This window comes from Nipponia nippon, unplaced genomic scaffold (assembly GCF_047370975.1).
Source record: "Nipponia nippon isolate SJK-2023a ecotype South Korea unplaced genomic scaffold, ASM4737097v1 scaffold_6, whole genome shotgun sequence".
Lineage (NCBI taxonomy): Eukaryota > Metazoa > Chordata > Aves > Pelecaniformes > Threskiornithidae > Nipponia > Nipponia nippon.
The window spans coordinates 66,750,290-66,773,731 of record NW_028262380.1 but is presented as its reverse complement, the minus strand read 5'-3'; positions in this window follow the sequence as shown (position 1 = coordinate 66,773,731).

The window sequence follows — 23,442 nt, the reverse complement described above, 5'->3', positions numbered from 1 at the left end:
GATCAGTTAGGACCCACCCACCCCCTCGCTCAGTTATGATGATAATGGAGATTTTACAGCCCTTTTTAATTTGAACTCCTTCAGCCTAGTGTTCACCAAGCATTAAGTCTTAACACTCTGGCCTGTGCCTGCAAGGGCTGGCATTTTCATGCAGGCCGTTATTTTAGCATCGGTTAGGGCAGGATTACCGGAGCTGCTGCAGTCAGCCTTGTTTAGCTAAACCTTATTCTCTCCTGTTGCAAATGAATGCAGAACTCAAGGCTATTGAATTTGAGCCAGTAGGGCCAGCCTGCCTTGATGGACAGCTCTCACAGAAGTGGGCTTCTGACTGTGTTCACCTGGGGGACTACTGGACAACCGTTAAGGAGGAAACAGGCAATTACATGGTAGTGTTTTAAGAAAATTATGTTAGGATTTGTTTAGCATCATTCCTGACCAAAGTCTGTAAGGCCCATTTTTTTATATGGTTGCGTACAACTCGGGCAAATTCGGAGTCTTCCAGGAAAGCAAGATGTGCTCAACTTGCCCTCAGGTCAGCACTTTTCTCCTAATCTTACCTCTCCCACTGTCCCTATCAGGAACAAGTCTTTCTTCAACGATTCCTAGATGTTTGGAGGTTACATCTCCTCCCCAACTTTCAACTCCCAGAAGCCTCTTGGAGAATTAATAATTCATCAGCAGCAATTTAAAGTTGTGCAGCTCATCCACCTCCTCTTGGCAGGATTGTTCACACTGCTGTTACTGCTGAAAGAAAATGTGGAAAGAGCCTGATCATCGCTCATAAGACCTTGTGGCTAGTTTAACTGATTGTGCTTGGCATGTTATACCCTGCAAGAGCGACTGCTGAGCATGGTGAGAAAGCCTAGAGATGTGACTCAGCTGAACAGCCTCCTGGGCCAGTCTAAAGCTTGTAGTCGAAGCTGCTCAAAGCCTCTCCTTTAATTAAGGATGTATTGGTTGGGGAAGAATCTGAGAAGGCTAGAAGAGGTATGAGAGACTTCACACTGATGTCGCTCTGCCTGTGCAAAGACACATATTTCTACGCCGAGCTCCCCACTGCAGTTCACACACAATGGCTGAGAGGGACCTCAAACTCAACCACCCAGCAGGTCCCCAGGGGCTGCAGCTACTCAAAACCTGCACTTTTTGGAGTGAGCTTGCATCCTACTCTACCTGTTCAGAACAAGAGGCTGTGTATGCTGTACTCTAAATTCAGTGATGCCTTTGGTTCAGTTTTGGAAATGTCTGTCCCTTCCTTGTTTTGGATAAATGATTAAATGATCACTGTAGAAAAGAACTCTGGAAACCTAGAAAAAATCTACTCAAGACCAGAAGCTTTCCTTAACTGTCTGCCTAAACTATTTCATTGTCTTGGACTCATAGACGGAGGGAAAAGGACGTGAGCACAAGAAAGGCCTATTTGTGACTTTGTAGGTCAGCGCTACTTGTCAATCAGCTGGCAACCAAGATGCTTCCTTCAGCCAAACAGTGCATTTCATCTGGTTCTAGAGAAATTACATCAGTGAGACATCAGTGCTGTCTCACTGTAAGCAAGTGGGTGAAAAGGGATCTTCATATGCAGCAGATGCTATGAAGAGACTCATGCATCGGGGTATTAAGAGTATGAGTAGCACGACATCCTGTTCACATGTTGGATCACAGTTTCAAGGATACCAAGTGTGTTTCCAGCCTCCTTGCCGGGAGGAGCCAAGAAGCAGAAAACCTCTGATTAATGCAGTGACTGACTCAGCGCACAGCGGATGGACTTGTCCCACACACTAATCAGCACGAACAAGGACAGCAGCCGCTGTGGCACAAGGACATGAAATGCAGAAAAGCATCTAAAACATACCCGAGGACATGTCAGAGGACCTTGAACCAGGCTGCTGTAGGAACATGAGCTCACCTAAGCACACCATCACTTCCCTGGAGCTAGAAGCTTTTGTTGATTATTATGAAACATCGATACAAATTTACCTTCAATGTGTATTTGGACCACATGCTGCCAGGGTGCTTATACCAGGATGATCCTCTGATGCACTTGGAGGTTAAAAGGCTGGTATTTATAATAACGGACAAAACCCCATGGATTGCCCATGGACTCTCCCCTGCATGAGAATGCAACCATGGACAATGAGCCCAAGGTACCACCAGGACAGCTTCAAGCTCAGGCACTTGGTTCTGCCTCTCATTGTGCATAGTGCATGAAAAAGACCTGCTGCCTTTTCATTTCACAATGACCAATCTGAAATTTTCTGTTGCAAGGAGAAACAGTGTTTTTCAGAGTCTCTTACCACTTCTTCAGTCTTTTTTCATAACTTGTCATCATTATTTTTTTGACAGAACATTCGCTGTATGACTGGAGATTTGGGTTTTTTAGACAAAACCAGGAATGTCCACAGGGATGGATAGGAGCTGACCTGTTTATTGACTTTCATTTTATTGTCTGCTGGTTGGTCCCAATTAAAAAAAAAAAAAGAGAGCAAAGATCAATTGGAGAAACAAACTGTTGGTTAGGAAGAATTATTTTTTTCTGTCACCTTTGAGAGTTTGTGGCAGTCAGCAAAAGCAAATTAAACAGCAAAAATATTGAGAGAGAAGTCTTCCTTTTCTTTTCGTATTTCACTGATTTGAAGACGTATACAATGTTGTGATGAATTATGTTAATCAATATCAATAAGAAATTGATTTTGTTTTGAAACTCCTCTGTCTTCCTGTTAATTCCTATCTGATTTTTTTTTTTTTTATAAATGCCAGCCTTTTTCATTTCTACTTAGAATTCGGTTAATAAGAAATAAACAAAGGAAGCCTCATGAGCTCTTTTGTCTCCTGGTGGATGTAACAATTTCAATTTAAGCTAAGATCATTTCCCATAAGTTTCAGAAACATAAATTTCCATAAGAGAGGTTGATAGGTAAGCATTTCACTACATGCAGGACCGTTCAGGCTATCAGTAAGCTGCAGGTTTTTCAGTGTCCTGCCTTATATCTTTCAAGCATGTTCACATTATTTGTTGTCAATACATGTATTCTACTTTCATTTTTATTAATTTTTATTGACCTGCGACATTATTTCAATGTTTTTTTACCAGTTTAATTATAAGCAAACATCTTGTCTGACTCGTTTCTGTGACATATGTAACGGTTCACAAGATCTGGTAATTAAGAAAAAAGAAGCTAAGAATATTTTTAAAAAATCAGGTTTAGAATTATAATTTGATCACATCCTGTTTTGTTTTTTCCATTCCTGTGGAAGAAGAAAGACTTAAAGTCCTGCTCCTTCCCTGCCACCAGGAGAACAGATTACTACGTAGCTTTTGGTATTTTCTTCATTCTGTATTTTGAAGGAGAGGAGGGACTTCTTAGCAGCCCCTTTTTATATTCCAAGTCAAACCTTGCTATCTAGATTACTTGTGCTATATGCATGTGACTGTGGTTAAAAACGAATGGCAGGTCAAATAAACAGTTCAGTTTTGCAACAAGCGTAGATACTGTGTGGTTTGCTTAAATAAGTCCTTCCATTCTTTTCAGGGGAACTTGTATGTGCTTAATAATTTCCATGACTTTTAATACATAAGCTCATTTTTTAAAGTTTACTAATTAATTATATGGTTAAGCAAGAATCTATCAATTGGAAAATTGTATTTCTTACTGTAAAAAATGTAAGCCTACAATGGCTGCATGCAATGCTGGAAATTAGTGCAACTTGAACAACTCTGTGAAAAGGTTTTTTTGGAAACCATCTTCCAGAATGTCCTTTTGTCATGCATTTGGCAAAATTTTGTTTCACTTATATTCCTGGATTGTCAGGGTCTGCTTCAAAGTCCACTGAATTTGGTTACAACAATCATAAGTTGGACTCTTAATTTTCCTGACTGAAAAAATTATTATGATCAAACAAATAAAGGCTTAAAAGGAAAATCTAGTACATGTTGTTTAAAAACTATCCAAAGCAGAATTTTAAAAGAAAAAAAAAACACAGCACAAAACCAAACAAAGCAATTGTCCATTTGTTGAAAGTTTAAATTGCTTATATTGCTTTAATTCCAAACTCAGACAGAAGCAGGCTTAATTTAGAACATTTTTTTTTCTTTAGGAGTGTAAGTCAAATCCTTAATGCTAATGTAGGAGGGGTTTTTGTATTTAATTTAACATACATTTTGTTATCACTTGGCTCATGCCTCAGGAGTCTGAGCCAAAGCTGTTATACTGTAATATCCATGAGGTTCAGTTTTCTCTTTCACCTGCAATACTGTACTCTCAGTGTAATGCTAATGTGACTCCTGCAGTATAACAAAGAACCCATAATGACAGCAGCAGAGGGGCCTGAATGTCATTTACACCTATTTGCTATATCCAAGGTCAGCAAGAATGCACCTGCAAAACACTCGCATTGCACCCAGACTGGCTACAGGAAAATGATCTACTGAGATGAGATTATTTTGAATGAGAGAGTTTTTTCCCTTTTAAACTCCTGAAGGTCTTTGTACGAAAGATCATAATGAGATATTCAAGGTAAGCACGTGCATTTCTGTGGTAACAATGAAGGAGACACATTTTGGAACAATGGTAAAGAATTGGAAAAAATAACATTCTAAAGATGTATTTAAACCATCTATAAATATATTGCCAGAAACCTTGTTTCCTCATAGCATATTTCATACCCTGCCTGTTGATCAAGTAATAAAACCAACCAATTACTTTGGAACTGTTGCAGCAGAAGCAGACTGATCACTGCCTTTATTGCAAAGAGTGCGGCAAGTTCTCAGTCTTGTGAAAGGAATGAAAAGCAAACCATGGTCTTCTGATGTAGTATCTTTTATTAAAGTATATTGAAAGACATCATAAATATGTTTTAAAAAATCAATACATTTCATTCCTCTCTTTTCATTCTCTGTACCAGTCCAGAAGAACAGTCCTGACCAGCAGAAACAACAAAGACACAACAAACTTCGAACAACAAAGTCTTTGGTGCAGTTGAACAACAGAAGAATGAATCCCCACAGCAAAGTGCAGGGCATGGGCGGACATCTGTAATATATCGTTGCAATAGCAGGAATTGCGCATAAGGTGAAACTTGTGTAAGTCAAGGGATGTGCACCACGAGGAGCTGCTCAGGCCCCTGTGCTGTGGGGGCAGCAGCTGGACGCCATCTCCAGAGCTTCTTTTGAAGTTTCCCATTGCTGCAGCTCCCATCACCTCCCTGACCAAAGCTATCACCTCCCCCTCTGTCATTGCCACAGGTTTAAACTGCCGGCCTCTGGTAACCTGTGTTGTCTTGTCTGGAGGAGACCATGCAGCTCCCACACGTGCAGCACCTTTGCCAGGGGCTGGTGATGGGCAGTGGAGGATGGGCCCATGTGTTGTAACACCATTTATGTCCACTGCTGTTTTCTGGAGCCACATCTGTCTGGACTCACAAATGGTTGGGAATGAGGAGACCTTTTGGATTAAAGCCTCAGGGGAATTTGGTATCTCCGAGGATGTGAAGCCTGGAAGGTGAGCAGGCGTCACCTCCCCATCTGCTGGCGCTCCAGAAGAAAGGCATACGAGTCTAGACTTAGATTTTAAAATGTAGATCTAGCCGGGGGTAATAACTACAGCGAAGAAATCATTTCTAGTCAAAAAAGCTGTGATAGGAAGGTTTTACTAATAATATACGCTGCTTCTAAAAGGAGCGGTCCCACAGCAGGGAGTGAAGATTTTCACCCTGCGTTTGGTTAAGCAGAACTTTGTGTCAGCCATAACACCATCTAGTGATCCCCCAAAATACTGCACCCCCTACCTACCCACAACCTCTGTTCTCCCCACTTCCATCATTGGTCCAAATTATCATTGCTTCAGGAGCTCAGGGCCTGCTTCAGAGAGCAAACCCCCTTGAATTTACAATTAAGGTGGGTTTTAGATAGTGCTCTGCTAATATTCCAGTGCACTACATTTTACCTTTCAACAGGAACATTTAATGTCAGCTTCAGAGCAAATATTCATATATTCAAGCCTTTAGGTGGTTTCAGAGTACAAGCAACACAAAATGGTAACAAAGATTTCCTTTATCTTTTAGTTTCTCTATGGACTGAAGCAGAAAAATTCAGAGTGAGGCAAATCTTACCTAATCTGAAGATAAAGATTCATGAAAGGTAATCTGAAGTACATGGATTAAAATAAGCTTGTAATTTAAGCTTGTAAAGTATTCTTCTGTTTCCAGCCCAAAGCAAATTTTCGGTAGGCAGTTTAGTGTTGGTATTTTCAGGTAATATATACAGACTGGCAAAGCTATTCATGCATTTGTATACAAGTAAGAAGAGTACATTTTGGGACTACCCTCGTATTTTGCATACAATATGAATGACTACATGATCTTTCAGTGACCGTGGACTAACCAGTCTTTCATGTTATATAGATCAATTTGTTATCCATGACTGTTATGTTTGGAATTCGCACAGATTTGAGGAAGCATTCCTGTTTGGAAATACAATGTTCACAGAATTTATTTTGCTTAATGCCCAAAGAAAATATCTAGAAACAGGCGTAACTGATGATCTGGCTTAGATGAAACCCTTAGTTATATTGCATTCATCACCTGCCTCAAGTGACTTCTCTGTGTTATTATTCTCTGCCACAGTCTGTTTCAGGTGCCAGCAGCTGGCATATCCGTCTCTGAATCTGACTTTCTCTCCATTCCTGTATCTCCATTGCTGTATTTCCATAGTCATAATATTATTCTCTGGAGACTGGACATTGCCTTGCCAAATTTAATGAGGTTTTAGTCAAAACTCAGGCATAACTTTGCTGATGGAAGAACAGCTGAAATGTCCTGGGCATACCTCTTTGTTGCACAGCATGTTTTCCTGAGAATGAGAGGTTTGTTTATATCAATTACTGACTGCCCTCTTGGACCCATTTATTCCCAAGCCCTTATGTAAATGAGTTTGCTATTTATCCTTGCTTTTATCATGGAATGAGCTTGTGTTTGTGGTTTCTGGTTTCACTTACGTAAGGGTAGGATCCTGCTGCAGGAGTTTCATTTAGTGATGGTGACAAGTGCTATATGGCATGGCTTAGCTTGGCCTTGTAAATAATCCAAGAGATTTAAAGAGCTCAGCCTGGTTAAACTATCATAAGGGAAAAGGGTGACTGCATATATGCATGCTCCTGGGGAAAAATCAGGGTGCTGAGGGTGCTTTCATCCGATGAGAGAAGGTGAGCTACCAAGAGCTGTTGCATGGGTGTGGAAAGAAAGGGGTGGTTTTGCCACAAATGAATGTCTCTGAGATGTCGTGTCCTCTGGAAAGTGCACTGCAGTCAAAGGAAATTTATAGACTCAATGCAGACAAGCAATAAGATTTAAGAACGTGTAATACACAGAACAATAAACTGGAGCTGTATTTACATCCTTCATCTGAAATATTTACTGTAGCCTAAACTGCATATATAAATGTATATACAATCAGATACAGTCATTTAGTCATATTCTTGATCACGGACTTAGATGCAGTCACAGCTCTCTCATGCATGCCTTTTTCTATTTTTGGCATGGAGCTTTTGTATGTTTTTTTAGTCTCAAAGAATCTTGCTAGCCAATCTGTCTCAGTGCAAGAGGGATATTTCATGGTGCTCATAGTGGAGGATTCACTTTAATCTTGTATTCCCCAGGAAACTGCTGGGCTTTATGAAATGAATCTCTGTATCCTTCCATTACATCTTCTGGCTTAATGCTGGTAGCGCTGGAAGTCAGATGGTTCCCAGTCTTAATATCTACATGATCAATTTAAGATTCAGGCATGGTTTGAAAGCAAGCAGTAGTGGGACATTGTATCTGCAATTTAGAATTGTAAATATTTTATCTGCTTTAATGCATACACACATCTTGCACATTCGTGACTAATCTGCAAAATGAGGCCAGTTTTTAGACAATGACTGTGGTAAGCTTGGATAGTTTTACCTGTTCAAATATCTTTATGGATATGAAAATAATGTGTGCACTAAATATCAACTAATGTTTATCCTGGTGTCATTTCTCCATGCTGGTAACCTTTGTGAATATGCTGTGCTATTATAGCTGAACCTTCTATTATTTCTGTTCATGCAGCACTGTGTGTCCACTGCATCATTCCTTCTGTACTGTGACCCTGAGTCCACTGCATTGACTCTCTGAGATTTGTACATTTCCAATTTGCCAGTCTTTTTTTAGACATTCATCTGTGTTTTGTGGTTTCACATACTTCCCACTGCTTCTTCTCTTTGTTTACAGCTTCATTGTCTGCTAGCTTTTGGCATAGATTTTTTTTTAAATCTGCATAAACACTCAGTGAAGTGTTGTCTTCTGTTTAGACTTGCATTTTCAGTGGAATTGTGTTCCATTCTACGTGTTTTAACAGTGGCATATTTAAATCCATTGCATTTGAACCTTGATTTATTTCAAACAGAATGTAGCTTGTGACTGACTCATGAACTTTCAAGGGACTTGTCCCCTGTGACCAACATTTCATATATGTCAGTAAAAGCACAAACTTTACCTAGGAACATTAATTCTCTTCCGAAGTATTTTGTAGGTACATTCAAATGTTACACTCTTACAGACTCTTTTGAACATTAGGATTACCTTTGGGATGACAAGAGTATACAATCATAGATTCATAGAATGGTTTGGGTTGGAAGGGACCTTAAAGATCATCTCATTCCAACCCCCCTGCCATGGTCTACATTAGGCCTATTAATAGCACACGATCACTAAAAAGACTATTAATAGTATGTCGCCAGCTATTTTTTCTCTTCAGCTAATATACACATCTAAATATCTTTCTGTACTTCAACAGAGACTAGCCAGTGCCATTTCCCCTTTTCACTTTTGATTCCAGGAGACTCTTAGAGTATCACTCTTCAAACATCCAGAAACTCTCCTTTTCCCAGGGAAGTGCTGTATTCCCAGAACTAATTCCAGAGTCCTTCTTTTGCAGACCCATCTTTTCTGTGGAGAGTGGTGCCCTGGTGCCGGTGGTCCTTTCAGCATCACGTACAATTGTGCGTACTGTCAGGTTTTGCTTTGTCTGCACAGGCATACTTGTAAGCAGCAGCTAATCCTCAGCAGCCATCCTAAGTAATCAAGGAAGAGGGAGAGAACTGCTTGGAACCAGAGTTTTCTGGTGGCATCTCATTTAGTTTCCTGGTTGGCGTAAGTAGCTCATGTAACCTAGAAGAAATGCATATGACTAACAGAAACAATGTTGTAATGAAGATCTTGATGGGCAGAAAAAAGGGAGTGGAACAAGACAGGTGGGAAAGTGTGCTGTGAAATCACCGCAGAGGCCCAGACAACCACAGACACTAAAACACAGTATGTGTTTCCTTAAAAAAAAAGCAAAAGTGAGCATGGCTAGTTGGGGCTGTGGCGGCCGCAGCAAATCGTTCTGGTAAGAATGCAAGAGCTTTTGCTCCACTTCAATAATCAGTCAAGACTGTATGAGCACTGTATATTTAAATTAATGATTGGGGAACTTCCATATGCACAGAAGAATGACAACATATCATAATGTCCACATCCCTGCCTTGGAGGCATCCAGTTGTGACTCAAAATTGAGGTGAGAGGGACTTCGAGCACGTTCTATTTGTCAGCTTACAAGTGCAGGCAGGTGTTTATTGTTATTCTTTGCACCTTCTCGGAAGTAATAAAACGCAGGCTGGCTGGAACTTCAGCACAATGTTGCATCTCCTAAAACCCACAAGGAGAAGAAACCTCTGAATGTTTCATTACATTCTTTTATTTTATATTTTATAAGATGCTGCAAGGTATGAAAAAGAAATCATAAGTAAAGGTTAAAAAATGGAAGAGGAAAGTGCATCATATCTGAAATTAAAAATAAGACAAAGTAGAGTGGCGTTCATTACTGGAAAGAAAAAAAAAATGAAAATCTGTTTAAATGATTAGTTGGGAAGAACATTGCCTAGAAAATATAAAGAGCAATTATAGTACATATTTAAGGAATAAAGATAGCAATGGAACCACATTTACTGTGTAGAAATTTCAGGGAAAGAGCTGGAACTGATAACTGGATAGAACAGAAAGGTGGTCTTGTGGTTAAAGGACAGCTTTGAGATATGAGAGATCTGGTGTTCTCCCTTGCCACATCAGGGGTTTTTTTTTGCATCTTACGTTGGATGCATATCTAAGCTCTTCACAGTACTCTGTGTACATACATTCATTTATAAGGAGCAAAAGTAAAGAAAAAAAGTATTTTTTTTCAGAAAACACACAAAGATTGATGAATGCAGTGATTCCTTGGCTTAATCTGTATTTCCTGAATTTCCACATAGTTTTACTTCATTTGCCCGCACTTGACTGTGGAATAAAGGCCCCGAACACCGGTAGGAACAACCCTTCTGGCAGCGCAGAGCTGCTGACGTGCACATTACAGCAGCTGAGGAGCCAGCCAGCCCCTTTCCCTGCAGGGACTGAGTTTCGGGCCCGGACCCAGGCTGTGTCTGCAGCGGATGGACGAAGCAGCTCCTCTGTACGTGTCAGCCTGATGCCGGGCTCTTCAGAAAGGGGGCCCAAAGTCCTGTTCCCATTGCTGGAAACAACAAAAATAAGACCACTACTGCTTACAAACTACATGTTACGTACCATTGACATAGCAATGCCTCTGTAAGCAAAATCTACATCCCAATGCGCTTTTCTAACCTTAATAATCTGAACTATTTCTCTGTACCGAGACATGCAGAAAGCTGTCCTATGTAGCCATACAATACCCTTTACAGCCTCCCTGCTCAGCCTGTTTTGCTCATTTCAGTACAGTTGTCTCCAGTTCAGCAGAAAATGCATTAAAAGGGGCTTTTCATAGTAGGAACATTTCACATCTAACTGTCTCTAATATAAATCAATTTTTTTGCATGCGCTTTCATAACATGGGCAGACTTGGAAGTCCCCAGAAGAAGGTATGTTCCACAGGGGCTATCTCACTTCCCACCCCATCAAATGGAGTTGCTCCACTTACATGACAGTGGGACAGTTTCTCAAAAGTGCTTAGGGATGCAGACACGTTGCCAGGGATAAAGAAGCAGGAGCGTGAATTTGAGGCATGTCAGTCAGTCTCTTGTCAGTGACTGGGGACGTGCTGAGACCCCAAGGGGAAGGGAAAGACACCCGCTGGGTGAGAGCACACGTGTGAGGAGCAGCCACAGTGCCACTGGCATGCTACAAATGCGCACCCCAGCTTCTCCATGGAACTTGGCCAGCTGCCGGTGGTCTCAGGGGAGCACGAGTCCAGTGTAAAAACTTGACTTTCCTGTTAGGAAACATAACTTTCAAGGCATTAATACTTTCTCAGGCATTGTTGCTGATGGTATGTCTGGGTTTTTTCTAGTCCTAAGCATTGCAGGCTGAGTGAGCAGGAACATGGCTCAGAGTGGGAGGTGGTAATGAAGAGAAGGGGAGGGGGCTACATCTTCCTCTGCTCTTCAGTAAATCCATCTTTGTACTAACATGAATATCGTGATTAATAATAATAGCAGCTTATGACTGTTTTGAAAAATTGCATTGCTAGAAAATGAATGTTTCCAAGTTGCTCCAAGGAAGGAAGATTTAAGAGGGGAAAAAATATACACAGAACTGAATTTGAAACTATTTACAACTGTAAATACTGACAGCAATTAGGATGACTTGAGTATTTCAGTACGCTGTCCTTGTAGTACTTTACCCCCCTCTTCTGCTCTGCTAGAAAGAGTAGCATTTTCTATCTTTGGCTAGGAAAATTTAGAAATTTATATATGATGAATATGACATGCTCATTATAGGGTGCCAATTGAAAGGGAACCAAATAAGAAAATCTGTTGTGCATATCGATTTACCCACACTGAACCTCTTACTAATACTGCTACGGTAAAGAACTCTTCCTAGATGTTTTCTTTAACTTATTTTATGTAATTTGAGCATTACAAAATTACAGACAGACAAGATAAGGACACTGCACTGCTTTTGCAAAATAAGCTTTTACAGGAAAAGTTTCTTCTCTTTTTCACACAATAACTTTAAACGGGGGAATGATCAAAACTCCAGAGCAAACAAAACCTGCCTGACAAATGATGTCTTAATGTTTGATCAAGTTCAAGGCATTAACGGTATCATGCAGCATAATTTCTGCTTTCTTGAAAAACAATGGAGCTCATTTAGAAATTGGAATTCCCTGGAGAATGCCACAGAGGTGCAGACTATTAATTACCCTGTTCTATTGTTATCTTTTGTTCAGAACAATAGTGCTCTTGAGGTCCTGTGGAATCTCTCTCCCCTGCAAGGTGTCGGGTTTTGATTAAGCATCATTTCATACAGTTCATTAACAATGTATCTTAAAATGAGCTTTTGATTGAACATTTTTATTGGGCATTTAATATAATTTATGGTTTCTGTTGAAATTTCACATACAACATTTGCCAAGCTAGTTATTATATATTTTTCATTAAACAATGGTGTTTTACATTTTCTGAAAGGTTCTATTTTTTAAGTAGAGGAACAGATTATATAAAAATTGATTATGAATGCAGTATATCATGAAAATAGCCCTCCTGGCCATATTTTATTCCAGTGGAGCTACAGCACATAGGTGTATAAGCAGGTCCATTTGCAAGTGTTGTCATTTCGGACTGCAAACCTCAAAGCCACCATTTAAGCTTAGTTTTCCTATCTAGAGTGCTACCATTTTAATAAATCTGTCTCCTTTTATAAGAAGTTATGCCCTAAAGTCAATAAATTCTGTGCATTAAGCTTCATCCAGCAAATCAGAAGGATTTTAGCAAATGTAAAAGAGCAGCAGACAAAGAACATGTTTTGTCACACATCAGCTATATAAAGATTGTAAATACTCTTAAGAGTAGTGGCCACCAGTCCAGTTGAACACCTAAATGCAAATAGAGGGGAAATCATCTTTTAAAAGATTTACCAGTAAGTTCAGGATTTGGCCTCTGGCAGTGTGGGGGACACTGAAATCTGAGGAGTCAGGACTGTGAATGGTTAGACAAAATAACACCGTGTCTTTCTTTGTAGAACAGCCACACCAGGAACAAACCACACACTGAATGTTGAGTAGGTTTTAGCTCAGCCAGATAGATGCATATTTATACCTTTCAGGGAGAGAGGACTGTTTCAGATGGGAATCCTAATGGAAAAATTTGGGCATTTTCTTTTTTAACCTGGGAATGTATCTTCATTGTCAGTTTGCAAGAAGATTAAAAAAAAAAATCTTATATCGCTGAAATGGCATGTTGGGGAGGGAGTGTGCACAGAGACAAACATTATAGTTAGAAACAAACCATTAGCTGGAATTTATGTCTGGGGAAATTATTGGAATTATTTACATGCACAAGTGAATACAGAGGGAAACACTCCAACACTGACTGACTGTTAACATAGTGTATGAGTCTGTTGGGATGAAATAATAAGTCAAGTTTTCACTCAAATGTGTAAAGCAAAACCCAGCAGAACCTTTTGCTGAGATTTGAGACAGTTCAGACAAAATCTTCCATATTTTTTGTCTTTTACTTGGACCTTTGAATTTGCGGTTGTCAGTGGGATGGGAATATGAGAATATTCAGTCCTCTGTTTCCTTGACCTACTAAGAATTAGAAAGCACCGAGATTTTTCAGGAAATCCTTCTATAAATATTTCCAACTCAATTGGGCGTATCCCAGAGGTTCAGATCGTTTGGGATTTGGATGCCTGTCCAAACCAAACCAGAATTCCTTTTAAGAGATATGGGTCCCAGCCACAGCATTCAGATTCAGACTGATGTTCCTGCTAGAACTGAGGGGTGATTTGGAGCCAAAGTGTCCTGTTGCGCTTGTCTCAAAAGAGGGGTCAGCTGTAATGTTTGCAGCTGGACCCTTGCTTTATTTCAAATGGACATTGCATTTCCCATGCTCAGTTTAGGACAGGAGCCCATCTCTGATGCTATGGATGCCTCCCATCAGAAACAACCATAACTAAGAACTCATAATTTCTAGGGCAGCCTCAGTTTTCCTTTGTGTCTGTAGGTACAGTAATGGTTACCACTCTGTAACTGCTCCTGTAGTCTTGTTCTTGAACCTGGTGACCCATACTGTGCTGTTCAATCAACCTGGCTGAATTTCAGAGAGTTCTTCAGAAAATATTACCTTTCTCACACTGACTGGCAGCATCATACCATCTTTGAGTCAACTCCCTTTCCCAGCACTTCAGGCCTAAAAGGGTCACTGTGATACTGAAAACATATTTTTTCTTATCTACTGGTAATACTTTTAATACTACTGTAATTGACAGAGATGTGGAAATACATATACTTATTCTAGGGTTTTAGTGCTGTGTGCTTGATAGCACTTTATATTTCAATTTTCTTCTAATTAATAGTGCAGTCAGCTTTCCCTGTTCTTTTCAGATGATTCACTGCATAAAAGAAAAAGAGATTAAATCACTTAAAAATAGGAAAACATAACTCCATGAAATGTATTATATTTCAAGCTGACAGTGCTCTTTTTCCTTCCTTGGCCTTCCGTTAATAGATACAATAGATACACGTATTCTATATAACTCTTCTTTGCCTGCTTTTCAGTCTCTGTGATCTATCATAAATTTACCCATGTTTCCCTCTCCATTCACAGCTTTGCTTACAATAGTATATTTGTCATTTTGCCCATGAACACTTGGGTCTTGCTTCCTGGGGCTGGGAATCACTTCCTTCACATGCACGTTTTTCCTGAGTAGTTACCTTGTCTGTGAGTCAACCGTTGCTCTAATCCCATTAAAATAAGCTTATTTATTACGTTTCTAATGGAGATGCCAAGATAAGAACATTCCATAACTGATCAGTGGCATCATCTTATTTTGTAACCTTTGCCTCTCCTAACCCTGCCTGCTCCTAGCAATGCTTTACCCTCCTGTGTCATCGCATGTCTACATTTAAATTTTGGACACTTCAGGACAGGAGCAACACCTGCACGTGTGTTCTTTAAAGTGACTGGCACACTTTTCAGCACGCTAAATACAATAAGTAATAGTTGATCAGTGCTTGCACTCATATTACTTACTATGACAGCAAATCTCTGTGTTTAAAAACTGTCTGTGTCTTACAAAGAAACAAATTAAACCTGCAGATTCCCCTGAGTAGAAAGCTCATTACTGAACAACACCCTCCTGTGTCATTTGGGTGTGCCTGTGTGTTTGTAAAGCCCTGAAAAATCCAAGGTAAGTCAAAAAGCAAAACAGTTCAAGGAAACACTTCAACCTCAGATCACAGGGCTTGAAGAATGCAAGGCTAAAAACAAAGTCAGTGCTGAGGACTTTTTTCTTTAAAACAAACAATACAAATGAAAGAGGAAAAACAGGGAAAAAAATACTTGGTATTCCTCATTTCAGCAAGGGAAAACTGAGGCACAGAAATTAGAGACTGGTCCAAGGTGATGTTAAAGTCTCTGCTCGTGTGCCTTTGGCTGGCAGACAGCTCACTGTCATGCTCAGGGGGCATCCTTGCCTGTGCAACTGCTCTTTGTCCCATTGCCAATGTGGGAAGGGACAGCTTTTCAAATTTTCACATGTGCTTGCCAAGCAGAGGTGGTGTTTCCTGCGGGCTGGGGGGACGTGGCAGCCCCTCAGGCGCTGCAGCTGGTGGGGAAGGAGCAAGTCCTGTGCATCCGCATCACCTCGAGCTGGGCACACAGAGAAGCAGCAGCTTCTGGGCTCTCCTTCTCACACAGCCCTATCACTCAGTCTTGTGGCGCTTTTTCAAGCCTTACGGTTTGAGTTCAAGATACACAGTGTTACAGTAATGACGTGCTGAGGCCACTCGTGTCTGGGGCACCACAGAGAAGCTTGGCTGTAGCGTAAGAGGGGTATCTCTCCGGGCTAGCTAGAAGATGGGAAGAAGCAATGTTGGCTGTTGGTTTATCCAGCCCTGCAGAGTGAAGGAAGATTGAAGTTGCAGATTTTGTTGTTTATAAAACTTCTTTAAGCTGAATTTCCTCTCTGAAAACATTTATGTATTCACTCGCACTTACTGCTGTACCCGAGCTCCTGCAGACTCTATGCACACAGGTGTGGAGGTCCTTCTGCACTTCTCAAAATATATCAGTGAAGGTACGATGTGGGACAATGATGAATAAAGACTAGATCTGCTAGAGCCTTCCTCTGCACTGCTCGCTCCTCCTTTCCTCTGCCTCTCCAGCCAAGTAGCCGGGAAGGCAAGTGGGTCTGTATTCTCTCCTTGATCACCCCCTCTCTCCAGCCTCTGCTTTCCAGGACACGAAAGAAGGGCTTTACAAAACTGCTTGGAATAAAGAGATGAAGAGGTAATGAGACGCAGACAAACACTATGTGTATATTAACGTATATTTGCTTTCCTGCTTCCCTAAATGGTGTGTCTAGTACGTGCTTTTGTCATGCCTCTAAAGGCAAAGAACAAAGGGATGGGGCTGAAAGAATTTTTCTATGTTCTTCCCAGAATAAAGTTTGTTTTTCCCTGTTTGACCTTCAGCTCCCAGAAGACCTGAGTTTAACTGCTTTGATTTACTTCCATAATAAAGTGATCGATTAATGTTAAAGGCAGGCTTTATGAGGCCTGTCCTCAAATGGTCTCGGAGCCTGCCATAGCGAGGATGTTATACTGCCATACTCTGAAAAAGGTCACATGAAGGGAATCAAAGACAAGATAAATGATGGTTTACACATCAGAAAAGCTCTCCGTAGTACAGACAGGGAATGTGGAACATAATGTCTCTCAGGGCTTGGTGCAGATGGTATATAGTAAATATAGTCTGAAATGCCTCCCTAGGATTTATTATTGTTGCTGTTGTAGTTGTTTCAGGGTTTTACTTTTGGACAAAGCTGTGCTTTGGAAGTGTGTGACACATGGACAGCCCTGGTTAAAATCTAGCAAATGAAGAGGTCTGATAAGCTGATATCAACATGCTGGTGTTGAGGAGCTTGCTCTCAGAAGTTAAGAGCTTGATTTCTTATGATTTTCTGTGCTCGGTTAAAAATGATAGTTCACTTTTTTTTCCCCAGCTAGACTTCACTGCAGGCATTTTTCATTAAAAGAGACAGGCAAACTGAGTAAGCAAAATAAGAATCAATCCAAAACTTCAGTCTCTGTCCACATCTGTGTGTCCTAAAGGAGAATTTATATGGTATCAAATGGAACAGCAAGCATCTCTGTGTTTTCCCTCTGTATTTTGATGAGAAATTGTTTATTCTTATTCCATTTGTGTCTCCACTGGACTGCGTTTCCTCTGACAGGCAGAGATATTCCCTATTTACGCTGATGTAAAAGGCAAAACTGATTAATAAATTTTGAAGAACAGATATAAGCAGGAACCTGAGCTTTAATTGTGGTCTTAAACCTGAGGAGGACTGGCCAGGTAATTGTATAAAAATCCAGCTTCTGCAGGAAAGCACATTTTTCAGACCAAACCTCAGGCCAGACACTTGTCAGGCGTTGGATGAAATTTCAGATCTCAGTCAGGGGTAGAGAGGTAGGCAGAATGGAGAACAGGCAAGTAAATGAGGTGCTCCCCTGGGGCTTGGGAGCTGCAGGCTCAAAGCCTTGCTCTGTACCACTTTGAGCAGGTATTCAAGCCTTGGCTGCTTATCAGATCCTGCCGCCTTAATGGCCGAATTCTGGTCATCAGGGTCAGGCTGGGTTGAAGGACAGGACCCGGCACCAGCCCTGGGAGGCTGGAAAGTGGGTGGGCGTGTAGGGAAATCCCTCCAGAGCCAGCAGCTCCTCTGCCACTCTGTTGAACCGAGGGGAAGGGGATGGCTGGGGGCACAGGTGAAGATGCACGCCCACAGACGCCGTCATCATCTCGCACAGGCTGACCAGCACTGCTGTGGCTTTCCCTCTGGCTTAAATCAAATGGGTCCATGGATAACTTGCTCTCTCCTGCGGGGCAGCTGCCCCATGTCCACTCTTTTAGTCTGTAGAAACAAAATAGTGAATATAATGCCAGTTTCCGGTTCATATCACAATCAGTGAAAATGATGAAAATCCCACAGCACTTTCCTGGCCAGTTTCAAGCCCATGGGCAATATTACCCATCAAATCAGCCTGTGAACAGCTGATGCACATAACTCAGGAGCAAGTGGTATTATGAAAACTGCGGTTCAAGGACGCAATGACTGCTTCTGGTGTTGCAGAATGGGACACTGAGGTGCCAAAATGCCAAGGAGGACATGCCCTTAGTGCCCTCTGCTTAGAAGCACATAGTACCAAGGCAGATAGTGTTGTCACCTTTGAAAAATAATTCCCAAAATGGCCACTTCAGGCACTTGGCTGCTATGATTGTGCAAGTCCCTGATAAAACTTGTCATGGTAGAAGGAAACCAGCTAAGAAACTTAGTAAGGGCTAATAACTAATAGTACTTTTCATGTGGCAGTAATGGGGTAAGACTGGGTCTGGCAAAAGAATTTGTATTTCCAGCTGTGTGGTATCCTTGGGAGGGGAGAAAGGAAAAGGGAGAGATCTAGGGGGGAAGGCTCATCTCAAAATACATGGAGTAAAACAGTCTATGCAAGGCACAGACTGATGCAGCCTGCTCTGAAAAATATTTGGCAAAGGGCATATAATGACTTTTTCAGACTTCTAGTATTTCCTTTTTATTATTTAGAGGACAAGCAGAGTTCAAAGAAAAAAAATGAGCTCCCTAACAACTTTCTAATCACATATAAATAGGTAAATTGCAATTAAAAAATAAAATTGTAGAAAGAGCTGATGGAAAAAGTCCTGTCACTTATTAAATCCATCCTTTGCCAGTACAGAGCTGCTGCTTATGTTATACTAGCACTTCCATTCAGTCAAGCTTTAAAGCTGACTTGAAATATTCTTTTTAAATCTAAGGTTTTCTTCTGCCGCCATCCCAGCCTTGTAGAGTTGCAACCGCTTAATATTCTGCTTGGCCCATGGGAAGAGATGAGCATATTAAGGATCCAAATACAAAACACATTTCTCTTTGCATTCAGTGTAACCTGACTAGACACTACAGTTGGCAGACACCAGATGGTTGATTGGAGTCTCTAGTCAGTCTCTGCAATTGCTGAAGCCTTAAGGACAAAACAGCACCAAGGAGATAGATTTGATATGATCATTAATCACTTCTGGGACCACAGCAGATAACTTAGATAGGAGTCATGTGGGTCACCTTCTCGAAGCTCCTCCTGGTACCAAGTGCAAACAGAGACAGGAGAAGATTGATATTGGAGAGCAAACGATGATGGATGGCATTAGTGGGGTAGTAAGGTGTATTTGGGATTTACTGAACATCTTCACACAGTGTTTTGAGAAGATTGACTAGCAGAAGTGTATGGGCTTTTCAGAGCCAAAAAAAGGCAAATCTTATTGAGGTGGAAAAGAAAGAAAATGAATGGTTTTGCTTCATTTAAATGATATTGCAAGTACTTCTAACAAACAAAGTATCAGGTGGTTATTCAGGAATATAGAATGAGCAATATGAAAATGTCCTCATTAAAACTAGGTGGTTATTATTAAAAAATCTTGAGCAGCTATTCAGATCATAAAATGAATTTCCTGCAGCTGTACTCATATCACTTTTTCCACTTTTCATAAATTCTTGAGTAACTGATTTTTTTCTACACTCTAAAGTTTTCATGGAGAAGAGCAAGCATTAGGCTTGCATGCTCTAGAGCCTTGTGAGTTTCCACTAGAAAGCATGCTATTTGTGTGAGAAACAATTTGTACAAACAGAAGGAAAACGTTTCTAAAAACCTCAGTTAGAACTTAAAGCAGATCTCAGTGGGTATTATACAACCCAGACGAGACTCTGACTGCACCTTTTGTATCTAGAAGTATACTTGCATACAATTTTTCTTGGTCATTTGGACAAAAGGAAAACTACATTTATATTACAAACACTGCTAAGAAATCCATAGTAACAGATTTTGCTTATGTATGATGCCTCAAACTTGGTTTTTAAATCTCAAAGAATTTTTTATTTTAAAGAAGCTACTTGTTAGACACAAAACTGCTCTGTTATATTCAAGCTCCTGTCTTCATTACAGAAGCACCCTCTTCAAATTAAAAGTACAGCTGATGTTCTATGGTTTGTCATTACTACAACTACCTGAAATAATATGTGCTTTGGGTATACACTATCTAGTGAAAAGCTTAATGTCAGACAATACATTAGAGCATTACGTACAAAGTAAAAAGATTGGCCTCGACTAAAGAGCAAGAGATTTGTTCTGCTTTGGTGGATAAATGAACTCTGAAATTAAGGAGATCATAAAATGATCACTGTATAGAAATGGATGTCGGAGGAAAGTAGACTTTGGATGCTCTCATGTTTTCTTTTTCTCTAATTTCTATGCTTCCTGTGCGTGACAGCTTGAAAGGGTTTACTATATTGGGCTGGATGAATTACTGGGGGCATTCTCTGGTAAGTACTTTGTACTTACTGTAAATGTACTGTATCTGGAATTTCCTCCTTTGCTGCCTCCTATTGTGTACATATTCAAGCAAAAATATAGCTTTCACTCTCAGAACATTACCAACAATTTTCCTTTATTCTTCGCTGAAGCAAGAAGCAGCTCCAGAGCTGGAGTATACCAGTCTTCCTAGGAGTCAGTAAAACTTTGACTATGCCTTGTATTCTGAGCGGGTTAGCTGGGAAGCATGGCTGGTGTAGCCTGCTGGCTATATACAGGAGCCATTAGGCCTCTCATCTAGTTCAGTGCTGGCCCAGGTCAGAAACCACATGCATTGAAGCCATTTGACTTTCTAAAAGATGATGGACGGAGCGGAGCACTGGCTTACAACTGTGTGGACTGTCCCAACTCCAACATAACTTGGTGAGGTGAGCCAAGAATAATGTCCTGTAAGAAATAATATCTCCCTAAAATTTCAGCCAGCGTATAAGCTTAATACTTTCTTCTGTACATTTCTAGAGGAGGAGGAGAAATTGACAAAAATATCCACGGACTGTTGGAAGAGCAGCAGGAAAGCAGATTGTACCAGGAGTTAGAAGGTTGGCACCCCTGAAGTATGAGCTTTAACTGTAAATGAAAGGATAACATACAACCTCGTCATTGCTACTTGGGACTATTATATTTAAAAAGTTTCATCACCCTTTATGAAAATACTGCATTATAAAGGTAGGGAAAATACATTGGAGCTCTACAGAAATTCTTTACATGCTTTTGAATAACCTCTGCCTTCCCAATCTCTGCCCACCATGCCCAGTTTTCCAAATGCTGCAAAATGGTGTCTGGCTCCTGCAGCTGGCAGGTGGAGTCCTGGCAGTGGACTAGCTGAGACAACCACCTCAAACTCCTTCTTATTAGCACCCATAAATAATGATCCTCAAGCCAAGCTCATTGTGAGTCAGGCACAGTCAGTTCTACCCTCAGATGTTGCAAGCCTTGTGTTTTTATCTGAGATGGGTGTTGCAAAGGGCTCCTGAGAGAAGATTGGGGTGATGTTTTGTGGAACATCATCACTTCCTGGCACTGAAAAGTTAAACATAGTGCCACTCATTTGCAGTTCATGGGGTTTTGGCTGATTCTGTTTAAAAGATGATAAATGCCCAGCAGCACCTGAGGAAAGCTCCTCTCAAACCTTCCAACACTTGTGATGCTTATTCGTCCTCTTGAAGGGGGGCAGTAAGTGAAGGGGAATTTCCTGACAATGAGAAAATCTTCCTTAAGCCATGTGCAATTTATTGGTCTAGTCAAGTCAATTACAACCATGACTCACTCTCCAAAAATTGCGACTTGGCTTTCATTATTTTCACTCACATGGTGCTGAGTGGTTGAGCCCATCCTTAAGCTTCAATCATCTCGTGCTTTACTTGTGCTAGTGATAGTTTAGTGACTGCAGAGTAGAAAGGAGGAGGATTTCTTCAATTACTTTTCTGTACCTCAGTATCTTGGATTCTATATGTGTAGAGTTGAACATGTTTCCTGTAAAGTGTGCAAATATGTGTCTTTTCGCAGTTACTCTTTGACATTTTCAAAGATAGTTCCCTCTTCCCGTATCTAACTCGACAGTCAATCAAGCACAGAGTAACGAGGAGAAAAAGACAGAGGATCAGGGAATGAAGTCAGAAAAGGAATCCAGGAAAAAATAAGAAATGCAAAGAACAAATGGAGAAGGATGAAACAGGAAAACCTGTTGAAATAAAATCATAAACTATTGTTTACCAAAAAAAAGAAAAATAGGTGCTTTGCACCAGTTCTCTTGCTCTTTCCCATCATCGTCTATCTCCAGCTTTTTTATTGCTATGTCTCTCTGACATGCAGATTTTCCAGCTTTTTGGTCCATAGGCTTCACTTGCCTTATTCTAACGCATCGTAATTTGTAAAAGGAGTTCAAGATGTACATGTGCATGTTCACCACACAAAACATGGCTAAAATGAGCCACAGTGTGACAATTTACATGAAGCACAAGAAACCTTCAGGAATTGTCTACTGATCTTTCCCTCAGCTCCCCCATGGAGACTTTGCCATGGTTACTTGCTGCTTGCAGGTGTCACCAGGCTCCCTTGCTCTGCAGTCTCTCTGAAGTCAGGGAGATCTGAATCCAAGAGCAGAAGTTGGCCTTTACGATTCACTTCCATGTAGCATATGTTACTATATTGTATACCAAGAAATGTAACTGAGAAGAACTGTGGTATTTACAGTATGCTAAAATTTAACTATTGCTGAAGCCTTCTGAGGCCTGTGGGCCACATCCCAAAGACTTTACCCATGTTTTATTTCATCTTGTGTGAGGTAGGATTCCTATGGCTGAGGAATGAATGATGCAATATGAATAAGGATTCAGGATCTGGCTTCATGCCCATTAGCAAACTGAGATAGTCCAGTGGTGACTAATTCCCTTAATGAGAGGGGCAGGAGAGATAACATTGACTAGAGAGAAGGATGCTGATCTATTTTTTTAATTATTATTTTTGGTAGCAATGTCAGAGAATAGAATGTTATTTTAAGAGACATTTAGCAAGTAGCAATGAGTTTTCTTTCTGACACAGAGAAGGATGAAGTTGAAGGTGATACAGGGGGTTTGGGAGGCTGCTGCAAAAATATGTGGGTCTGTGAAACTTTAAAAAAGATACTGCCTGTAAAATCAGTAACGCAGAGAACAACTTACAGCACACTTTCTGAATTTTAAAGGACTGCAATATACTATTGGGTCAAGTATGTCCATTGTTCCTCAGCCTGATTATTCCTTCTTTTACAAGGTCAATGGTCCCAAAATAGTGACGTAATCTTCATCATACGGAAGACGTGTGAGAATCTGCTCACAATCTGGTTGTGTGTAGGTCTCTGTATTTCCAGGTGAGTGATACTACCCACATGCCCATGTCCATACATCCCTCTGCTTGTAATGCAATTTTGCAGCAGCAGGATTAGAACAGATTGCTGGCATTATGGCAGCAAGGATATTGTTGGGAATAACTTGGCAACACTTGTAGGT